A 22,351-nucleotide genomic window follows, 5' to 3' on the forward strand; every position below is an offset into this window, starting at 1 on the left:
ACATTGTATTCCATCTGCCACTTCATTGCCCACTCTCCTAGCCTGTCCAAATCCTTCTGCAGCCCGCCTGCTTCCTCAATACTACCTGCCCCTCTACAGATCTTTGTACCATCTGCAAACTTAGCAACTGTGCCGTCAGTACCTTCTTCCAGGTCATTAATGTATATTGTGAAAGGTTGTGGTCCCAGCACAAACCCATAGGTACACCACTAGTCACCGGTTGCCATTAACACCATGGGCTCTTAGCCTATTGAACAGTCTTCTATCGGGCAGCACGGTAGCACAGTGGTTAGTACTGTTGCTTCACAGCGCCAGGGTCCCAGGTTCGATTCCCTGCTGGGTCACTGCCTGTGCGGAGTCTGCACGTTCTCCCCATGTGTGCGTGGGTTTCCTCCGAGTGCTCTGGTTTCCTCCCACAGTCCAAAGATGTGCAGGTTAGGTGGATTGACCATGATAAATTGCCCTTAGTGTTGGGTGGGGTTACTGGGTTATGGGGATAGGGTGAAGGTGTGGGCTTGTGTGGGGTGCTCTTTCCAGGAGCTGGTGCGGACTCGATGGGCAGAATGGCCTCCTTCTGCACTGTAAATTCTATGAAAATTCTGTGTGGCACCTTATCAAAGGCCTTCTGGAAATCTAAATAAATCACATAGAACATAGAACATAGAACAGTACAGCACAGAACAGGCCCTTCGGCCCTCGATGTTGTGCCGAGCAATGATCACCCTACTCAAACCCATGTATCCACCCTATACCCGTAACCCAACAACCCCACCCCCCTTAACCTTACTTTTTAGGACACTACGGGCAATTTATCATGGCCAATCTACCTAACCCGCACATCTTTTGGACTGTGGGAGGAAACTGGAGCACCCGGAGGAAACCCACGCACACACGGGGAGGACGTGCAGTCTCCGCACAGACAGTGACCCAGCGGGGAATTGAACCTGGGACCCTGGAGCTGTGAAGCATTTATGCTAACCACCATGCTACCGTGCTGCCCTTATCCACTGGTTCTTCCTTGTTACTTCCTCAAAGAACTCTAACAAATTTGTCAGATATGGCCTCCCTTTGACAAAGCCGTGCTAACTCAGTCGTATTTTATCATGCACTTCCAAGTACACCGTGATTTCATCTTTAATAATGGACTCTAAAATCTTATCAATGATGGAAGTCAGGCTAACCGGCCCCTAATTTCCCGTCTTCTGCTTCCCTCCCTTCTTAAACAGGGGTGTTACATTAGCCACTTTCCAGTCCTCTGGGACCTTTCCTGCCTCCAGTGATCCCTGAAAAATCACCACTAATGCATCTACAATCTCCTCAGCTATCTCTTTTAGAACTCTGTGGTGTAGTCCATCCGGTCCTGGTGACTTATCCACCTTCAGACCTTTCAGTTTCTCCAGAACCTTCTCCTCAGTACTGGTCACTGCACTCACTGGTTTGCCTGGAGCAACTGCTGTCTTCCAGCAGGTGGCAGTACATGCTCCAAGGCACACAGATACAAGTACAGGCATTTCTGGTGATCAGAAATGGTTAGAAGACATGCAAGAGAACAGTTGTGCCTAGGGCTAGTTCCAAGGGAGTACAAAAAAAGAAGGTTCTGGGGAAACTGAAAGGTCTGAAGGTGAATAAAACACCTGGAGTACAAAGAAACCCCACGACAGACTGCTCTGTAACAGATCGCTATCTTAGCAAGTGTGATTCAATGAAGATCCTGGTTCAGACAAGTCATAACTCGTTTGGTAGATTCCTTGCCGTACATCAAACACCAAACACAGCAGTGTGGTGGCGTGGTGGGGGGTGACCCAAACAATGTATGGAGGGGGAAAGATTGCCTGTGTGGGGAAGGGGGCCTCTACTTCGACACTGAGGTTGGGACACCCTTTCCCGATCTCTGTGCAGGCGGGATTGTCGGCTCTATCAGACCCTGCCCCGCCAGAGTGACAGCACAAACACAACCCCCTGCGTTCTTTTTGAAAAAGTGTCAGAAGGTTTGAAGTAAATCTGGCTGTGTTTCTGGGGGGAAACATGTTGGTTTTCAGTCAGAAAACCTTTTAGGAAAATTCTGCCCAACATTTTTTTCTGCAAGGGGCACTCAGTTCCTGACCTCATTACAGCCTTGGTCCTAACAAGGACCAATAAGCTGAGTTACAGAGGTGAGGCGAGGGTGATTGTCCTTGACATCAAGGCACTATTTGACCAGGTATGCTGTGGAGGGACCGTGGCAAAATTAAAGCCAATGGAAATGAACGGGTTACTTCGGTGCTGATTAGGGTTATAGCACGCACAAAGAAAGATGCTCATGATTGTTGGAGGAAACACAACCCCAAGATATCCCGAGAGGAATTCTTCAGGGTAGTTGCTACACCAAACCATCTTCAACGGTCACCCCTCCAAAAGGTCAGACGTGGGGATATGCACTGACAATTGAACAACTTAACAATAATGGTCGGCATCTCCACATCTTAGCCAGGACAGTGGAGGAGGGAGTGGACCCGGGCCCTTTGGTGGCGATATTTGGGGTTTCAGAGAAGCCGGAGCTCATGGAGAGGAGGAAGGCCGATGTCATGGCCTTCGCCCCTCTCTTGGGCAGTCCCTCACTCCGGGGAAGTGGGTTCTGCGATGGCTGAATAGGCCGATCCTGGATTTGCACTCTGACACCGGTTTGGTAGGTGGTACTTGAGCTAGTGTGACGCTCTGGATTCTGCTCTCTTTCCGCTGCTTACGCTTGGCCTTCGCGTGTTCCACCCGTTTAAGGTGATTGGCTCCTTCGCAGATGTTTTCTCTCCAGATTGTGCACTTGTCGGTGAGAATGTAGCATTTATATAGGGAGGCTTTCAGAGTGTTCTTATAGCGTTTCCTCTGCCCTCCTAGTAATTGCTTTCCTTTATGGAGCTCAGAGTAGAGCACTTGTTTTGGGAGTCTTGTGTCGGGCATGAGGGCAATGTGGCCCGCCCATCGCAGCTGGTCGAGCGCGACCAGTGCCTCGATACTGGGGATTTTTACCTGGGAGTGGACACTCACGTTGGTACACCTATCCTGCCAGTGGATTTGCAGGATTTTGCGGAGGCAACGTTGGTGATATCTCTCCAGTGATTTGAGGTGCCTGTTGTACACTGTCCATGTTTCTGATGCATACAGGAGGGCGGGGACCATGGCTGCTCTGTAGATCATGACCTTGGTGTTGGGATTGAGGTGGGCAACTAGCAATGGTGTAGCGGTGGAATTATTCCTGGAGTGTGTATGTGATGTTTTTCTAAACCAATACTTTGAGGACCAACCAGCAAAATGGCTATTCAAAACTGGGCACTGTACAATGAGAAAAGAATAATTAACAATTTTGTTATGCACGGCCCCTTGGGGAAGAATGACCATAATATAATAGAATTCTTCATTATGACGCAGAGTGAAGTAGTCGAATCCAAAACTAGGATCCTGAATCTAAATAAAGGGAACTATGGTGCACAAATTCGCATGGATATATTGAGGAATCTTACTAAAGGTGCTGACGGTGAATAGTCACAGGTTGATTATTGATAATTATTATTGATTATTATCAACAATTATTGAATCCTGAAATTGTAAAGGTGGCTCAGCCATGGCTTACAAATAAATTAGGCATTATATTAAATGCAAAAAGAAGACATATAAATTTGCCAGAAAAAGCAGCAAGCCTGAGAATTGGGAGCATTTTTGAATTCAGCAAAATAGGACTAAAAGAGAGGGGAAAGAGCTGTCTGCCATTGCGGATTGAACACGTGGAGCTGCAAGGTAAGTATGATGCTATAATGCCTCCCACAGCCCCTGTCTGGATTGGTTCTGGCTTCCAGACAAGGGTCCCTTTTCTGAGGGTACCTGTGCGGGGGTTGGGGAGGGGGGGGTTGTCTGCGAGGACAGATGGGATTAAGAAGGTCCTGGCCGTAACAATATGGAAATGCTCTTGTCCCTCGTAAAACTGGAATTATTCTGTTACCAGCAACACTGAGAAATGGTGCTTGTGTCTGAGACGCTCCCTTCTCCTACCCACCCTCTGGAAACTACCCTGTCCTGAATCCCCCCTTAGCGGTAGGGGAGGGAAGGTTGACACCTGTTTACGAAGGAAGTCCCGCACCTGCAGATACCTGAATTCATTTCCCCTCGCCAACCCAAACTTTTCCTCCAACGCTCTCATACTCGGAAAGCTCCGCTCGATGAACATATCCCCCATCCTCTCAATCCCTGCTCCCTGCCAAATCCGAAACCCCCCATCCATAGTCCCCGTGGCAAACCGGTGATTATCACAGATTAGGGCCCAGACCGATGCTCCCACTCCTCCCACATGTGTCCTCCATTGCCCCCAGACTCTCAGGGCAGCCACCACCACGGGGCTGGTGGAGTACCGCGCCGGCGGGAATGGCAGAGGCGCAGTTACCAACGCCCCCAGACTGGTGCCCTTACATGAAGCCGCCTCCATACACACCGATGTCGACCCCTCCCCCACCACCCACTTCCTGATCATGGCGATATTAGCCGCCCAGTAATAGTTACTAAGATTTGGCAGCGCCAGCCCACCCACTCCCCGACTCCGCTCAAGCATTACCTTCCTTACTCGTGGGGTCTTGTCCGCCCAGACGAAGCCCGTGATCACTCTGTTGACCCGCTTAAAAAAGGACCGCAGAATAAAGATGGGTAGACACTGAAAAAGGAATTTCGGGAGGATCTTCACCGTTTGCACCCTCCCAGTCAGCGACAACGGAAACGCGTCCCATCTCCGAAAATCGTCCTTCATTTGGTCCACCAGCCGGGCCAGATTCAATTTATGCAGCCGATCCCATTCCCGCGCCACCTGGATGCCTAGGTACCTAAAGCTTCCCTCCACTAACCTAAATGGCAGCTCTCCCAGTCACCACTCGATTGTGTCCCCTCGCCTGGACCACAAATATCTCACTCTTTCCCATATTAAGCTTATACCCCGAAAAGCGGCCAAATTCACCGAGAGTCCTCATGATTTCTTCCATCCCCTCTATTGGGTCCGAAACATACATGTCATGATAGGCAGGCACACACATAATAATATACAGGCAGGCACAGACGAGCAGCTAATGGACACAAAGAACAGGACATGACCAATAAGCAGTCAGGACACTCAGGGGTGGGATCTGACTATAAAAGACACGAGGCACTCACACTCCGCCTCTTTCCGCTGATGAACATCGAGAGTCAGTCAAGGACTGCCGAGGACAGCACAGTGGTTAGCACTGTTGTTTCACAGTTCTAGGGTCCTAGGTTCAATTCCTGGCTTGTGTCACTGTCTGTGCGGAGTTTGCATGTCCACCCCCCCCCCCCCCCCCCCCCCCCCCCCCCCCCCCCCCAACTCCGTGTCTGCGGGGTTTCCTCCGGTTGCTCCAGTTTCCTTCCATAAGTCCCGAAAGACGTGCTGTTAGGTGATTTGGACATTCTGAATTCTCCCTCAGTGTACCCGAACAGGCGCCGAAATGTGGCGGCTAGGGGCTTTTCACAGTGACTTCATTGCAGTGTTAATGTAAGCCTACTGACAATAAAGATTATTGTTAAAATGTCATTTTGAACAATCCTAGTCCAGCCCTGTAATGTGCAAGCGCAGAAGCATTGATTCAACCCATTGAGTCTGTGCTGTTGGTTTTCTTCACCATGAAGCTGTTTTTTTTAGCCTCATTTCTGTGCTCGCCCCCCCCCCCCCCCACCCCAATCCCCTTCAAAATTCCTCTTCTTTAAAGGCTTACTCCCTTTTAAAAACATTCTGCTTGCTTTGTGAGGGAGTACTCCACAGTCTAACCAAACTTTGTATCTGTTTTTTTCTTACTTCCCCCTTGAATTATTCTGCGCTTGTGTTTAGTTTGTGCCCTCTACAGTCTCACTGATCAATATAAACAAGGTGAGTTCTCTGCCGGCGCCATTTTCCGCCCACGGGTTTCCCTGTGGCGTTGGGTGCCTGTAATTGGTGATGGGGGTGGGGGGGGGAAACAGGATGTTGCAATGTGCAGCGGAGGAAACAGAGAATCCCACTGACAGTGCGCCGCCGAGAATTCAATCACACCAGTTAACAATCCCCAGTTTCCCCAACAATAGCCGTACCTTACTGTGAATTCGGCTCCACGTTAGCAGAATCTGTTGAACCCTCTCGTCCCTTGCTCAACACAAAGCGTGTGCTAACACATTACATTCACCACACACAGGTTCAGGTAAATTATAATGTATAAAGAGTAAAGTCAGGGCCGGCTCAAGGCACCGGCAACTCGGGCAGTCGACCGGGGCGCCATGTCCTAGGGGGCGCCAGAGACTCGGGTTCCGCGCATGCGCAGTTGGGCCGGTGCCAACCAGCGCATGCGCGGTGGCCACCCTCCCCCAGGGCGGCCCCCCCCTCGGTCCGCCTCCCCCTCGGTCCATCCCCCCGCTTGGTCCGCCCCCCCCCCCCCCCCCCCCCCTCGGTCCGCTCCCCCCGCCCTCCCCCCCGGTCCGCTCCCCCCCTCGGTCCGCCCCCCACCCCTCGGTCTGCCCCCCCCCCCTCGGCCACGCCCCCCCCTCCTCGGCCCCGCCCCCCTCGGCCCCGCCCCCCCCTCGGCCCCGGCCCCGGCCCCCCCCCCCCCCAAGGGCGCCGAAGTTCAGCTTGCCCGGGGCGCCAGCAACCCTAGGGCCGGCGCTGAGTAAAGTCACACCTTAGCCAAGGGCAGAAGAAACCTGCTCGGTTGGTGTTGTGAATGTGATTCACACCGGATTATAATCTGTATATACATGTGTCTATATTGTAAGTGCAGTTGCACTACCTGACCACCAGGGGGAGTAGCTCTGGGAATGCTCAAGAGTTGTACTGGGCTTCTCCCTTGGCTCCGCCCAGGACTCCTACCCTGGGAGCTGCTGTATAAAGATCAGTGCCACAGGGTCAGCCAGCCAGTTCACCGAAAGTTCAACGGCTAACAGGCTGGCTCTGTTGTAAGTATATTAAAACCGCTATTCTAATCCTACAAGCACGTGTCCGTAGAATTGTTGGTTCCACCAATTTAATATACTTAGGAAACAGTCGAAGAAATCATGGAAGCAGCCCTCAAGCCGGATGCCTAGAACTCGACCCACAGGATGCAGAGGCTAAGGACATTTTTTCCCACGTGCTGAGATGTTTTAAAGCCTACCTGGCAGAAGCCAGCACCGCCGGAACAACGGAGGAACAGAAACTCAGCCTACTGCATGCGAGGGTAAGCCACAGAATCTCCACACAGCTGAACCCGGCCGGTTCTTACACCGCAGCGCTGGCAATATTGGACAAAATGTACGTTAGGCCCATTAACGAGGTTTATGCACGCCACGTGTTTACGACTCGCCGTCAGCGGCCTACAGAAACGCTTGCCAAGTTTGTAAGGGAATTGAACAATCTTTCCAATGACTGTAATTATCAAGCCGTTACCGCGGCTGAACATAGGGAGCTTGCTGTGCGGGACGTTTTCGTAGCGGGCCTTAGGTCTAACTATGTGCGCCAAAGACTGCTAGAAAAGGGGGCCCAGGACTTAGACACTACTGTGGAGGCTGCTACCACTATGGAAGTTTCCTTCCGCAGCCTCACGTCCTTTCCCGCGGACCCCGCGACCTCATCGTGGACCCCCGGCCAACAGTCCCCCCAGGCCTGTGCCGCACGGCCCCCCAGCTACCGCGCTGCCAAAGCCAGTTACTCTGCTGCCCCAGCCAGCTACTCAGCTGCCCCAGCCAGCTACTCAGCTGCCCCAGCCAGTTACTCTGCGGCCCCAGCCAGCTACTCAGCTGCCCCAGCCAGCTACTCAGCTGCCCCAGCCTGCCATTTCTGTGGCCAAAGCCAGCACCCGCAGCAGCACTGCCCAGCCCGATCCGCAACCTGCAGCAGCCGCGGGAAGAAAGGCCACTATGCCAGAGTGTGCCTCGCGAAAAGGGCCCCAGTTTTTAACTCCCCTGCAGAGAGAACAAAGTGAAACCCTGTACTCCACCCCCCCTGACCAGTCCTCTCCAGCCCTTTGTGGCTCTTTGAGCAATTGCCAACGGCTCTATAGCTAGCGCAAGCAACAGTGAGGAGAGGAGGCATCCCTGTCTCGTCCCGTAGTGCAGTCTAAAATAGTCCGATGTTGTCCTATTTGACCGTACACTTGCCACAGGAGCCTGATACAGCAACCAGACCCAGTCAATAAAGCCCCACCCGAATCCGAACCATCCCAGTATCTCCCACAGATAGTCCCATTCTACCCAATCAAAAGCCTTTTCTGCATACATTGAGATCACTGCCTCCACCTCCCTACCTTCCGGGGGGGATCATGATCACATTTAACAGCCTTCTTACATTGGCCACCAACTGCCTGCCCTTAACAAACCCCGTCTGGTCCTCCCCAATAACGTCCAGAACACAATCCTCGCTGCTACTAATGTTAACCAGTGTGTGCCAATGTTTTGCTCACTCCGCAATGAGGACATGACAGAATGTGGAATGTGGCATTTGATTCACTGGTTAATTCCTTCTTTTTTTTTCCAATTAAGGGGCAATTTAGTGTGGCCAATCCACCTAGCATGCACATCTTTTTGGGTTGTGGGGGCGAAACCCACGCAGACACGGGGAGAATGTGCAAACTCCACACGGACAGTGACCCGGGGCTGGGATCGAACCTGGGACCTCAGCGCCGTGAGGCAGAAATGCTAACCACTGCGCCACCGTGCTGCCCTTCACTGGTTAATTCCTGATGTCTGTTCACAGTAAAAGAAAGAGAAATGATTTGTGTCTGACACCAAGGGAGACGATCCCAACCCTTGGGGATAACAGGTAATTCAGGTTATTGCGTAAGGGACTGAAGTCAGAAGAGAGAGATGATATCGTACAGATTACACATTTTTGTTGCTGTAATTAGTATTAGAATTGGCAATGCTCTGTAAACTTCCGAAAGTGCACGGAGACACAGTGGTTGACACTGCTGCCTCACAGCGCCAGGCATCTGGGTTCGATATTGGCCTGGGTGACTGTGTGGAGTTTGCACGCTCTCCCCGTGTCTGCTTGGGTTTCCTCCGGGTGCTCCGGTTTCCTCTTGCAGTCCAAAGATGTGCAGGTTAGGTGGATTGGCCAAACTAAGTTGCCCCTTAGTGCCCAAAGATGTGCAAGTTAGGTGGGGATAGGGCGGGGGAGTGGGCCAATGCAGGGTGCTCTTTCGGAGGGTCGGTGAAGCCCCGAGGGGCCAAATGGCCTCCTTCTGCACTGTAGGGATTCTATGGATTCTAGAAAATGTAATAAAAGCAAATTACTGCGGATGCTGAAACCAAAGAGAAAATGCAGGAAAATCTCAGCAAGTCTGGCAGCATCTGTAGGGAGGGAAAAGAGCTAATGTTTCGAGTGCAGATGACCCTTTGCAAAAGCTTTGATGAAGGGTCATCTGGAATCGAAACGTTAGCTCTTTTCTCTCCCTACGGATGCTGCCAGACCTAGAAAGTGTAATGGTGTGCAAAACTATGTTTGGGAGAGAAAATCTCTATGAAATTGATGTTACTGAATCACCTTTAAAGGATTGTACATGTTGCACACACTCACAGAGATGGCAGGAACTGCCTTCAACTAGTAGAGTAGCTATTCTAGCTAAAAATATTTCAGCGGAAATTTACTCAGGCAATAGCATCACATCAACATTCAGCGAGATACCGAGTAGACCTGAGTATGGAGCCCAGAGTATGAGGGGCAGTTGGTGCAAAATGGCCCGTCTGACATTACTGATCACGGCAAATTTCCACCCACAGACAATGCAGGGATTGTAACAGATTCAGTTTATTTAAACCAGGGGTGGGCAAACTTTTCCGTGCAAGGGCCACATTCAGAAATTCACAATTCACAAAGGGCCGCATAGTACATTAAGTAAAATATTTACTTCACCCGGTTATGATTCTGGGCGCCTCATATAGAACATAGAACAGTACAGCACACAACAGGCCCTTCGGCCCTCGACGTTGTGCCGAGCAATGATCACCCTACTCAAGTCAACGTATCCACCCTATACCAGTAAGTAACCCAACAGCCCCCCCCCATTAACCTTAAAAAAAATTAAAAAAAAAAAAAAAATTTTGTTTAAAAAAAAAAATTTTTTTTTTTTTTTAATGACTTGGTGGGCCGCAGAAATACCTTTGGCGGGCCGCATGCGGCCCGCGGGCCGTAGTTTGCCCACCCTTGATTTAAACAGTTGAAGTTGACTAGGCCAGGGCCCATTCTGCAAATTCTGTTTTTCAGTATGTTCAAAGTCTTACACGACATGAACTAACTTGACAGAAGGAATGTCTCACACTGTAATTGATGCCAAAATGTGGGCAGCAGGACCGCACAGTGGTTAGCACTGTTGTTTCACAGTTCTAGGGTCCCAGGTTCAATTCCTGGCTTGGGTCACTGTCTGTTTGCATGTCCCCCCCCCCCCCCCCCCCCCCCCACTCCGTGTCTGCGGAGTTTCCTCCGGGTGCTCCAGTTTCCTTCCACAAGTCCCGAAAGACGTGCTGTTAGGTGATTTAGACAGTCTGAATTCTCCCTCAGTGTACCCGAACAGGCACCGGAATGTGGCGGCTAGGGGCTTTTCACAGTGACTTCATTGCAGTGTTAATGTAAGCCTACTGACAATAAAGATTATTGTTAAAATGTCATTTTGAACAATCCTAGTCCAGCCCTGTAATGTGCAAGCGCAGAAGCATTGATTCAACCCATTGAGTCTGTGCTGTTGGTTTTCTTCACCATGAAGCTGTTTTTTTTAGCCTCATTTTTGTGCTCGCCCCCCCCCCCCCCCCACCCCAATCCCCTTCAAAATTCCTCTTCTTTAAAGGCTTACTCCCTTTTAAAAACATTCTGCTTGCTTTGTGAGGGAGTACTCCACAGTCTAACCAAACTTTGTATCTGTTTTTTTCTTACTTCCCCCTTGAATTATTCTGCGCTTGTGTTTAGTTTGTGCCCTCTACAGTCTCACTGATCAATATAAACAAGGTGAGTTCTCTGCCGGCGCCATTTTCCGCCCACGGGTTTCCCTGTGGCGTTGGGTGCCTGTAATTGGTGATGGGGGTGGGGGGGGGGGAAACAGGATGTTGCAATGTGCAGCGGAGGAAACAGAGAATCCCACTGACAGTGCGCCGCCGAGAATTCAATCACACCAGTTAACAATCCCCAGTTTCCCCAACAATAGCCGTACCTTACTGTGAATTCGGCTCCACGTCAGCAGAATCTGTTGAACCCTCTCGTCCCTTGCTCAACACAAAGCGTGTGCTAACACATTACATTCACCACACACAGGTTCAGGTAAATTATAATGTATAAAGAGTAAAGTCACACCTTAGCCAAGGGCAGAAGAAACCTGTTGGGTTCGTGTGGTGAAAGTGATTCACACCGGATCTATATTGTAAGTGCAGTTGCACTACCTGACCACCAGGGGGAGTAGCTCTGGGAATGCTCGAGAGTTGTACTGGACTTCTCCCTTGGCTCCGCCCAGGACTCCTCCCCCAGGAGCTGCTGAAAAAGACCAGTGCCACAGGGTCAGCCAACCAGTTCACCGAAAGTTCAACGGCTAACAGGCTGGCTCTGTTGTAAGTATCAAAACCGCTATTCTAATCCTACAAGCACGTGTCCGTAGAATTGTTGGTTCCAACAATTTAATATACTTAGGAAACAGTCGAAGAAATCATGGAAGCAGCCCTCAAGCCCGGACGCCTAGAACTCGACCCACAGGATGCAGAGGCTAAGGAATTTTTTTCCCACTGGCTGAGAGGTTTTAAAGCCTACCTGGCAGAAGCCAGCACCGCCGGAACAACGGAGGAACAAAACCTCAGCCTACTGCACGCGAGGGTAAGCCACAGAATCTCCACACAGCTGAATCCGGCCGGATCTTACACCGCAGCGCTGGCAATATTGGACAAAATGTATGTTAGGCCCATTAAAGAGGTTTATGCACGCCACGTGTTTACGACTCGCCGTCAGCGGCCTACAGAAACGCTTGCCGAGTTTGTAAGGGAATTGAACAATCTCTCTAATGACTGTAATTATCAAGCCGTTACCGCAGCTGAACATAGGGAGCTTGCTGTGCAGGACGTTTTCATGGTGGGCCTTAGGTCTAACTATGTGCGCCAAAGACTGCTAGAAAAGGGGGCCCAGGACTTAGACACTACTGTGGAGGCTGCTACCACTATGGAAGTTTCCTTCTGCAGCCTCATGTCGTTTCCCGTGGACCCAGCGACCTCATCGTGGACCCCCGACCAACAGTCCCCCCCAGGCCTGTGCCGCACGGCCCCCCAGCTACCGCGCTGCCAAAGCCAGTTACTCTGCGGCCCCAGCCAACTACTCAGCTGCCCCAGCCAGCTACTCAGCTGCCCCAGCCTGCCATTTCTGTGGCCAAAGCCAACACCCGCGGCAGCACTGCCCAGCCCGATCCGCGACCTGCAGCAGCTGCAGGAAGAAAGGCCACTATGCCAGAGTGTGCCTCGCGAGAAGGGCCCCAGTTTTTAACTCCCCTGCAGAGAGAACAAATCGCTCCCAACACCAGCGGGCCCGCGGGGCCTGAAACGCTACGGCCTATGCCCCGACTCCGCCCCCTCCCGCCACGTGCGATCCATGGGGGCCGCCATCTTGGCAAACCCCCACCATGCGGCCGGCCACGGACGGCTCATGGGGGCCGCCATCTTCCTCGCCGCTCACCACGTGCGACCACGGGCCCCATCTGCATCTCCATGCTCAGAAAGCTCATCTGAAGAATACGACTTCCCCGTGCACTCACCACGCGGCCCGCAACCCAACGCAGTCACCCTGGATCAATCCCACCCCAAGCACCTACAAAGTTCGATGGCGGAGGTCCAGATCAACGGGTACAGCACGCCATGCCTCTTTGACTCCGGGAGCACCGAGAGCTTTATACATCCAGAGCTGGTAAGACGCTGTTCGCTTTCTATTTTTCCTGTGAGCCAAACTATCGCCCTCGCTTCGGGCTCCCACTCAGTCCAAATCCAAGGACGTACCGTCGCTACGCTCACAATTCGCGGCGCTAGTTATTCTAAATTTAAACTTTATGTCCTGCCTGACCTCTGCGCGTCACTCTTATTAGGCCTGGATTTCCAGTGCAACCTCAAGAGCCTCACCCTCAGCTTCGGCGGGCCCCTGCCCCCACTCACTATCTGCAGCCTAGCCACGCTGCGCATCGCCCCCCCCCCCCCTCCTCTCTTCGCCAATCTCACTCCAGATTGCAAGCCAGTAGCTACTCACAGCAGGCGATACAGCCTACAGGATAGGGTCTTTATCCGATCGGTGGTCCGACGGCTGCTCAGTGAGGGGATCATAGAGGCCAGTAATAGTCCCTGGAGAGCTCAGGTGGTGGTCGTCAAGACCGGGGAGAAATTTTGCATGGTCGTCGACTATAGCCAGACCATAAATCGCTTTACGCCCCTAGACGCGTATCCCCTCCCCAGAATTGCAGACATGGTAAACCAGATCGCCCAGTACCGGCTCTTTTCCACGGTGGATCTGAAGTCTGCATACCACCAGCTCCCAATCCGCCCGGAGGACCGCCACTACACGGCATTCGAGGCCGATGGCCGCCTCTTCCATTTCCTCCGGGTTCCCTTCGGCGTCACTAACGGGGTTTCGGTGTTCCAACGAGCAATGGACCGAATGGTAGACCAGTACGGGCTGCGGGCCACGTTTCTGTATCTGGACAATGTTACCATCTGCGGCTATGACCAGCAGGACCACGACGCCAACCTCCACCGTTTTCTCCAAACGGCACAGAAATTAAATCTCACTTATAACAAGGAGAAATGCGTTTTCCGCACAAACAGACTGGCCATCCTCGGCTACGTCGTGGAGAACGGAGTCCTGGGCCCAGACCCGGACCGCATGCTGGATCCCCTCACTGAACTCCCCCTCCCTCATTGCCCCAAGGCCCTCAAACGGTGCTTGGGGTTCTTCTCATACTAGGCCCAGTGGGTCCCTCAATATGCGGACAAAGCCCGCCCACCCTTTAGGGCCACACGATTTCCCCTGTCTGCTGAGGCGCGCCAGGCCTTCAGCTGCATCAAGGAGGACATCGCCAAAGCAGCCATGCGGGCGGTGGATGAATCCACTCCCTTTCAGGTAGAGAGCGACGCCTCAGAGGTAGCTCCAGCAGCCACTTTAAATCAGGCAGGGAGGACCGTTGCATTTTTCTCCCGTACCCTATCCGCTTCAGAACTCCGACACTCCTCAGTCGAGAAGGAAGCACAAGCCATTGTGGAGGCTATTCGTTACTGGAGGCACTACCTTGCAGGTAGGAGGTTCACCCTCATCACCGACCAACGATCGGTTGCCTTTATGTTTGACAACTCGCAAAGGGGCAAAATAAAAAATGATAAAATCCTTCGGTGGAGGATCGAACTCTCCACCTATAGTTACGATATTAAATATCGACCGGGGAAGCGCAACGAGCCCTCGGACGCCCTATCCCGCGGGACATGCGCCAGCGCACAGATCAGCCGTCTGAAAGCCATCCCCGTGGACCTCTGCCATCCAGAGGTCACCCGGCTCGCCCACTACATCAGAGCCCGAAACCTGCCTTTCTCCAACGAGGAGGTAAAAGCGGTCACCAGGGACTGCCCGATCTGTGCAGAGTGCAAACCGCACTTCTATAGACCAGACAGGACCCACCTGGTCAAGGCTTCTAGGCCCTTTGAACGCCTTGCGATCGATTTCAAAGGGCCACTCCCCTCCACTAACAAGAACATTTATTTCCTCAACATCATCGATGAGTTCTCCCGATTCCCTTTTGCCATTCCATGCCCCGATATGACCTCCCACACAGTCATTAGGGCCTTGCATAGTGTCTTCACCCTGTTCGGTTTCCCCAGCTACGTGCACATCGACCGGGGTTCGTCCTTTATGAGCGACGAGCTGCGTCAGTACCTGCTCGACAAGGGCATCGCCTCGAGCAGGACTACCAGCTACAACCCCAGGGGGAACGGGCAGGTGGAGAGGGAGAACGCGACGGTCTGGAAGGCCGTCCTGCTGACCCTCCGGTCTAGAAAACTCCAAGTCTCCCAATGGCAAGAAGTCCTCCCAGGCGCGCTCCACGCTATCAGATCCCTCCTCTGTACAGCTACAAATCAAACCCCTCACGAGCGACTCTTCATTTTTTTCTAGGGGCACTACCACGGGGGTCTCACTTCCGGCGTGGCTGAGGACACCAGGCCCGGTCCTCCTGAGGAAGCACGTCGGGGGGCACAAAACTGACCCCCTTGTTGAAAAGGTGCGCCTCCACCATTCCAACCCCCAGTACGCATTCGTGGAGTTCCCGGACGGTCGCCAGGACACAGTATCCCTTCGAGACCTGGCACCAGCTGGATCCAGCCCCCCCTACCCCCACTGAGGAACCCCTTACCCTGTTCCCTATGGTGCCGCCCCCTCATACCCCCGATTCCGCAAGCTCACCCCACCAGTTCCACGTGCCAGAACCAGCCCGCCCCCAGCGCCCCCAGTCTCCGGTCGAGCCAGAGGTGTATAAAGTTCGGACGAGACCCGCCCCGGAGTCTGCCATCGTACCCCAGCTCTCAACACCCACCCAGCCACCGCAAGAGGCTGCAACCCCGGTGCTCCGCAGATCGAAAAGAACAATTCGCCCACCGGACAGACTAACTCTGTGAGCCACCACCCCCGCTGGACTCGATTTTTTTCACAGGGGGTGAATGTGGTGAATGTGATTCACACCGGATTATAACCTGTATATACCTGTGTCTATCTGGTAAGTGCAGTTGCACTACCTGACCACCAGGGGGAGTAGCTCTGGGAATGCTCGAGAGTTGTACTGGGCTTCTCCCTTGGCTCCGCCCAGGACTCCTCCCCCCGGGAGCTGCTGTATAAAGATCAGTGCCACAGGGTCAGCTGGCCAGTTCACCAAAAGTTCAACAGCTAACAGGCTGGCTCTGTTGTAAGTATATTAAAACCGCTATTCTAATCCTACAAGCACGTGTCCGTAGAATTGTTGGTTCCAACAGTGGGACTAACCATTCAATGGAGGAATACACTGTTAGGGTACACAGCCTGAACTTCTTGATTTTGAAGGGGGGTAAATGAGGGGAGGGGGACTTGGGGGAGGGGGAGGGGGGAATTGGGGGATAGATGTGGCGATGGGGGGGGGGGGTGTGGAGAGTTGAAAGCTGGTTACAGCAGGTCGCACGTGCGGATTGCCAGATCAAAGAAGACAACGGTGTTCATCTTGGATGGCCCCTGGACAAAGGGAACCCCCGGAGTGCAGGGGCACATCCGCATGGTGAATATGGCTGACTCAACAAGATGGGTGGTGGGCGCAGAGAACCCCCATCAGAATAGTCACCTGGAACATCAGCAGACTTAATGGCTCAGTGAAGAGATCCAGGGCAGGACTCTATGTTGGCTGACGGCAAAATTGCGAAACGCGATTGGGTGGAGAATCAGTTCCGATGCCAAAAAGGCTGCCAATTTGAAGCCAAATTGCAGTCCTCTGTCACCTCAACAGCGCCATCAATACAGTCCAGAACAGACGTACAATGAGCACCGTTTGCACATCAATAGTGGGCCCAACCCAGTTTTCTCCGGGGCCTCCGTGATTCTCCGCCTCCTCGGTGTCAAGTTCCCAATGCCGCTGCTCACTTGTGCTTTTAAAAATTCTGAAAGCAGCATTGTGGCTGAGGAGGGGAGAGAGGAGGTATCGCACCGACAGGTACGACCATGAGATCCCGGGCCGGACACTGGCCAGACTTGCTGGGGTGGGGGGTGGGGTGATGGGGAGCGGGCCGAGTGGCCATGGTGAACCCCCATGAGACTGAGGCGGTGTCCAGTCATGGACCGCCATTAGAACAAAGAACATAGAACATACAGTGCAGAAGGAGGCCATTCGGCCCATCAAGTCTGCACCAACCCACTTCAGTCCTCACTTCCACTCTATCCCCGTAGCCCAATAACCCTTCCTAACCTATTTTTTGGACACTAAGGACAATTTAGCATGGCCAATCCACCTAGCCTGCACGTCTTTGGACTGTGGGAGGAAACCGGAGCACCCGGCGGAAACCCACGGAGACACGGGGAGAACGTGCAGACCCCACACAGACAGTAACCCAGACAGTAACCGAACCTGGGACCCTGGCGCTGTGCTAGCCACTTGTGCTACCGTGTTGCCTACATTACCGCAGCCTGCAAGGTAGCCATCTTGCTGTTCACCCCATTGATCACCCATCTTGGCCCCTGGTTCTGGGAGTGACACCGGCAATATGGGTGCCCTCACTCCTCCCACCCCCACACCCAACCCTCTCCCATACTCACCCCCCCCCCCCCCCCCCCCCCCCTCCTCAACCCGGCCGCCACCTGCCGGTGGGACATCACGTGGCTCACCCAGGGCAACAGCAACAGTAGCCCTTACGGGGGGGCATCGTGCGGGGGCCGCGGAGTGTACCGCTGGCAAGGACAGCACCAGCCGACAGTACCCCTAGCATCAGGGACAGATGCCAGGACCAGAGGCCCCCACATGGACGGGGCCAGGGGTGCGGGGATGTTGGAGTAGTATATATGGCGGCAGAGCCCGCAGTGTCAACCGGGGCCACCATGTAGCCCGTTGGATCTGGTTGGGCACATGGGTACGCGCCATGATAACTTGTTGATCTTCCACCCCCAGCAGATAATGGATTTTGGTATTTTTTTTTTTATTTAGAGTACCCGATTATTTTTCCAATTAAGGGGCAATTTAGCGTGGCCAATCTACCTAACCTGCGCATCGTTGGGCTGTGGGGGTGAAACCCACGCAGACATGGGGAGAACGTGCAAACTCCACACGGACAGTAACCCAGGGCCGGGATTCAAACCCGGGTCCTCAGTGCCACAGGCAGCAATGCTAACCACTGTGCCACCGTGCTGCCCTTGGATTTTGGTATTTAACCAGTAATGGTGGCCTTCCTGCTAGTCGCCACAGACCTGGGGGATGCCCTGTGGCTGTACAAGCTGTAACTGCTCAAAGAGGAGCAGGAAGCTGCAGCAGTGGAGCGTGCTGCAGAGGAACAGGTGGCAACCATCCAGGATGGAGAGCCAGCCGCCCAACAGGACGAGGACAAGGAGGAGGTGCCAAGGAGGCGCCTCATGTGGCCTCGTGTGTACCGGCAGCCTGTCATTTGAGGACTTGCCGGACTGGGCATGCTGTTGAAAACTCCGACTGAGCAGGGAAACAGTGCAACAGGGAGACAGGCGGGCTGCAGAAGGATTTGGACAGGCTAGGAGAGTGGGCAAAGAAGTGGCAGATAGAATACAATGTGGAAAAGTGTGAGCTTATGCACTTTGGAAGGAGGAATGGAGGCATAGATTATTTTCTAAATGGGAAGATGCTTAGGAAATCAGAAGCACAAAGGGACTTGGGAGTCCTAGTTCATGATTCTCTTAAGATTAACGTGCAGGTTCAGTCGGCAGAATGCAATGCAATATTAGCATTCATGTTGAGAGGGCTAGAATACAAGACCAGGAATGTACTTCTGAGGTTGTATAAGGCTCTGGTCAGACCCCATTTGGAGTATTGTGAGCAGTTTTGGACCCTGTATCTAAGGAAGGATGTGCTGGCCTTGGAAAGGGTCCAGAGGAGGTTCACAAGAATGATCCCTGGAATGAAGAACTTGTCGTATGAGGAACGGGTTGAGGACTCTGGGTTTGTACTCGGAGTTTAGAAGGATGAGGGGGCATCTTATTGAAACTTACAGGCTACTGCGAGGCCTGGATAATTATAATAATTGCTTATTGTCACAAGTAGGCTTCAATGAAGTTACGGTGAAAAGCCCCTAGTCGCCACATTCCGGCGCCTGTTCGGGGAGGCTGGTACAGGAATTGAACCCGCGCCGCTGTCCTTGTTCTGCATTACAAGCCAGCTGTTTTGCCCACTGGGCTAAATAATGTGGGCGTGGCGAGGATGTTTCCACCTGCAGGAAAACCTAGAAGCAGAGGGCACAATCTCAGACTGAAGGGATGATCCTTTAAAATAGAGATGAGGAGGAATTTCTTCAGCCAGAGAGTGGTGAATTTGTGGAACTATTTGCCGGAGACGCTGTGGAGGCCAAATCACTGAGTGTCTTTAAGACAGAAATAGATAGGTTCTTGAGTAATTAAAAAAAAAATTTTTTTTTTTCTCCTTTTTCACATTTTTTACACCCACCAACAATAAACAATAATCAACAACAGATATGTCAATCCCCATAACAATAACAACGATCCCATTCTCCCACCTACCCCCAAACATCAGCCCGCATGTTTACATAAACAAATGACAAAAAAGGAATCCCGGATTACCCGTAGCCATCTTTAATATACACAGCCCCCCTCCCCCCCAACCCACCCACCCATCCCCTCCCACCTAATGATCGATGTTATCCAGTTCTTGAAAGTGCATAATAAATAGTGCCCATGAATTGTAGAACCCCTCCGAGCTTCCCCTCAGTTCGAACTTAACCTTCTCAAGGGTCAAGTATTCCAACAGGTCCCCCCGCCACGCCAGAGCACAGGGTGCTATCCATCCCAACAGAATCCGCCTTCGGGCGATCAATGAGGCAAAGGCTACGATATCTGCCTCCGCACCCGTTTCCAAACCTGGCTGGTCCGACACCCCGAATATGGCCTCCCGGGGACCCGGGTCCAGTTTCACATGCACCACCTTGGAAATTACCCTAAAAACCTCCTTCCAGTACTCCCCTAGCTTTGGACAGGACCAAAACATATGAAGGTGATTAGCCCCCCCCCCCGCCTGCCTAGCCTCCCCGCAACGTTCACACACATCTTCTACTCCTTCAAAGAATTGGCTCATCCTCGCCCTCGTGAGGTGAGCTCTGTATACCACCCTCAGCTGTATCAGCCCCAACCTCGCGCACGAGGTGGAGGCATTTACTCTCCGGAGCACCTCACACCAGACCCCCTCCTCTGTAACCTCTCCCAACTCTTCCTCCCACTTTGCTTTGATCCCTTCCAGTGGTGCCTTATCCTTTTCCAACATAGCTCCGTACACCGCTGGCACTACCCCGGTCTCCAGTCCCCTTGGCGTCAGCACCTCCTCCAGCAATGTGGAGGCCGGTTCCTCCGAGAAGCTCTGTATCTCCTTTCTGGCAAAGTCTCGAACCTGCAAGTATCTAAACATTTCTCCCTGCTCCAACCCATACTTCGCTTCCAGCTCCCTTAATGCTGCAAATCGACCCCGAAGAAACAAATCTTTTAGCGTCTTAATCCCCTTCTCTTCCCATTTCCGAAAACTTCCACCCCACTTCCCTGGCTCAAATCTGTGGTTCTCCCGAATCAGCATATCCCTTGACCCTGCCCCCAACCCGAAGTGTTGGCAAAACTGCCTCCAGATTTTCAATGAAGCTATTATTACCGGACTCCCCGAGTATTTCCCCGGAGCTATCGGGAGCGGCGCTGTTGCTAGTGCTTTCAGTCCCGACCCCCTGCACAAGCTCTCCTCCATTCTGACCCACTGGGAATCAACCCCTCTGACCCAGCTCCGCACCTTCTCCACATTCGCCACCCAGTAGTAGTACATCAGGTTCGGGAGACCCAAACCCCCGGCTGCCTTCCCCTCTGTAGCAGCACCTTTCTCACTCTGGCCACCTTCCCTCCCCATATGAACAAGGTAATATTCCCTCAATCTCCCTGAAAAAGGACTTTGGCAGGAAATTCGGTAGGCATTGAAAAATAAACAGAAATCGCGGCAACACATTCATTTTAACCGCCTGTACCCGCCCCGCCAGTGACAGAGGGAGACCATCCCACCGTGCCAGATCGGCTTTCACTCTCCCTACCAAACTAGTGATGTTGAACCTGCGAAACCTCCCCCACTCCCGGGCAACCTGCACCCCCAGGTACCTAAAGTGAGTCCCTGCCCTACGGAATGGCAGCTCCCCCACCACCCTGGCCCCCACCCCCGGCCGAGACACCACAAAATACTCACTCTTGTCCAAGTTCAGCTTGTACCCCGAAAAAGACCCAAATACTCGCAGTAATTCCAATATTCCTCCTATCGACGCACTCGGCTCCGACACATACAGCAGCAAGTCGTCGGCATATAAGGACACCCTATGCTCTATCACCGCCCCCCCCCCCCCCCCCCCACTATTCCTTTCCATGCTCCCGAACTTCTTAATGCAATGGCCAACGGCTCAATTGCAAGTGCAAACAGCAGGGAGGACATAGGACATCCCTGCCTCGTCCCACGGTGGAGAGAAAAGTATCTCGAACTGATATTGGTCGTGCGGACACTCGCCTTTGGCTCCTTATGCAATAGCTTTACCCAGTTAACAAATCTTGATCCAATCCCAAACCGTTCCAGCACTGCCATCAGGTACCCCCATTCTACCCAATCAAACGCCTTCTCGGCGTCCAATGCCACAACCACCTGTTGCCCCATCCCTTACCTGAACAATTTCCCTTGCCGCTGCTTCCCTCCGGAGCTGACCTGCCTTATCTCCACCTTCATAAACTGCACCCCTTGCTCATCTCAGTTGGCGCATCACCTTCCTGGTGGATAGTCGGTCGAAGCTCGCCTGTAGTTCATTCCTCTTTTCCAGCTTCGCTGGGTCCCCATCTTCTGCATAACACCTATCTACCTCCAACATCTCATCTATTACCCTCTGCCACTCCAACCTCTCCTCTTTGTCCACCCTGGCCTTGAACGAAATGACCTCACCCCTCACCACCGCCGTTAGAGCCTCCCAGACAACTGCCTTCAACATCTCGCCCGTACAGTTGAATCTTACATAGTCCTTAATTACCTTTTCAATTTTCTCACAGAACACTTGGTTCCCCAAAAGCCCCACATCCAGTTTCCACCCCGGCCTCTGCGCTACCCCCTTCTCCAGTACCATATCCACCCAATGCGGAGCATGATCTGACACTGCAATTGCCGAGTATTCTGACCCCTTTACCCCAGCCAGCAAAGCCTTTCCCACCACAAAAAAGTCGATCCGCGAGTATACCTTATGGACTGCTGAGAAAACCGAGTACTCCCGTTCCCTTGGGTGCAGGAACCTCCAAGGGTCCACTCCTCCCATTTCCACCAATAGCCCAGCCAGCACCTTCGCCCCCCCATTGGGACCAGCGAGCACGGCCGTGATCTGTCCAACCTTGGCTCCTGCACCAGGTTCCAGTCCTACCCCCACAATCAGTTTGTGTGTATCCAAGTCGGGGATGGCCCCAAAAACGTTCTTCGCGAATCCCACATCGTCCCAATTGGGACCGTATACACTTAACAGCGCCACTAATCTCCCCTCCAGCACCCCTGCTACAATCACGTATCTACCCCCCTGATCTGCCACCACCACCTCCATCTGGAAGCGTAACATTTTGCTGACCAACACCGCTACCCCTCGGGCCCTT

At 52.8% G+C, this 22,351-nt stretch overlaps 1 protein-coding gene across 4 annotated transcripts in view; it reads right to left on the bottom strand.

The window, feature by feature from the left end:
* Positions 1-11,354, bottom strand: part of LOC119964369 (glutathione hydrolase 1 proenzyme-like) — a 114,388-nt gene extending 103,034 nt beyond the window's left edge. For 2 of the 4 annotated variants that reach the window (XM_038793779.1, XM_038793763.1), the window contains exon 1: positions 11,166-11,354. The gene's annotated coding sequence lies outside the window, so the exon portion shown is untranslated. Of the gene's footprint in view, positions 1-6,090; positions 6,219-11,165 lie in introns of those variants that run through there. The other 2 variants (XM_038793787.1, XM_038793771.1) reach the window with 1 other exon arrangement.
* Between the last annotated feature and the right edge of the window lie 10,997 nt (positions 11,355-22,351).

Source organism: Scyliorhinus canicula, chromosome 1 (genome assembly GCF_902713615.1).
Source record: "Scyliorhinus canicula chromosome 1, sScyCan1.1, whole genome shotgun sequence".
In the NCBI taxonomy this organism is placed as follows: domain Eukaryota; kingdom Metazoa; phylum Chordata; class Chondrichthyes; order Carcharhiniformes; family Scyliorhinidae; genus Scyliorhinus; species Scyliorhinus canicula.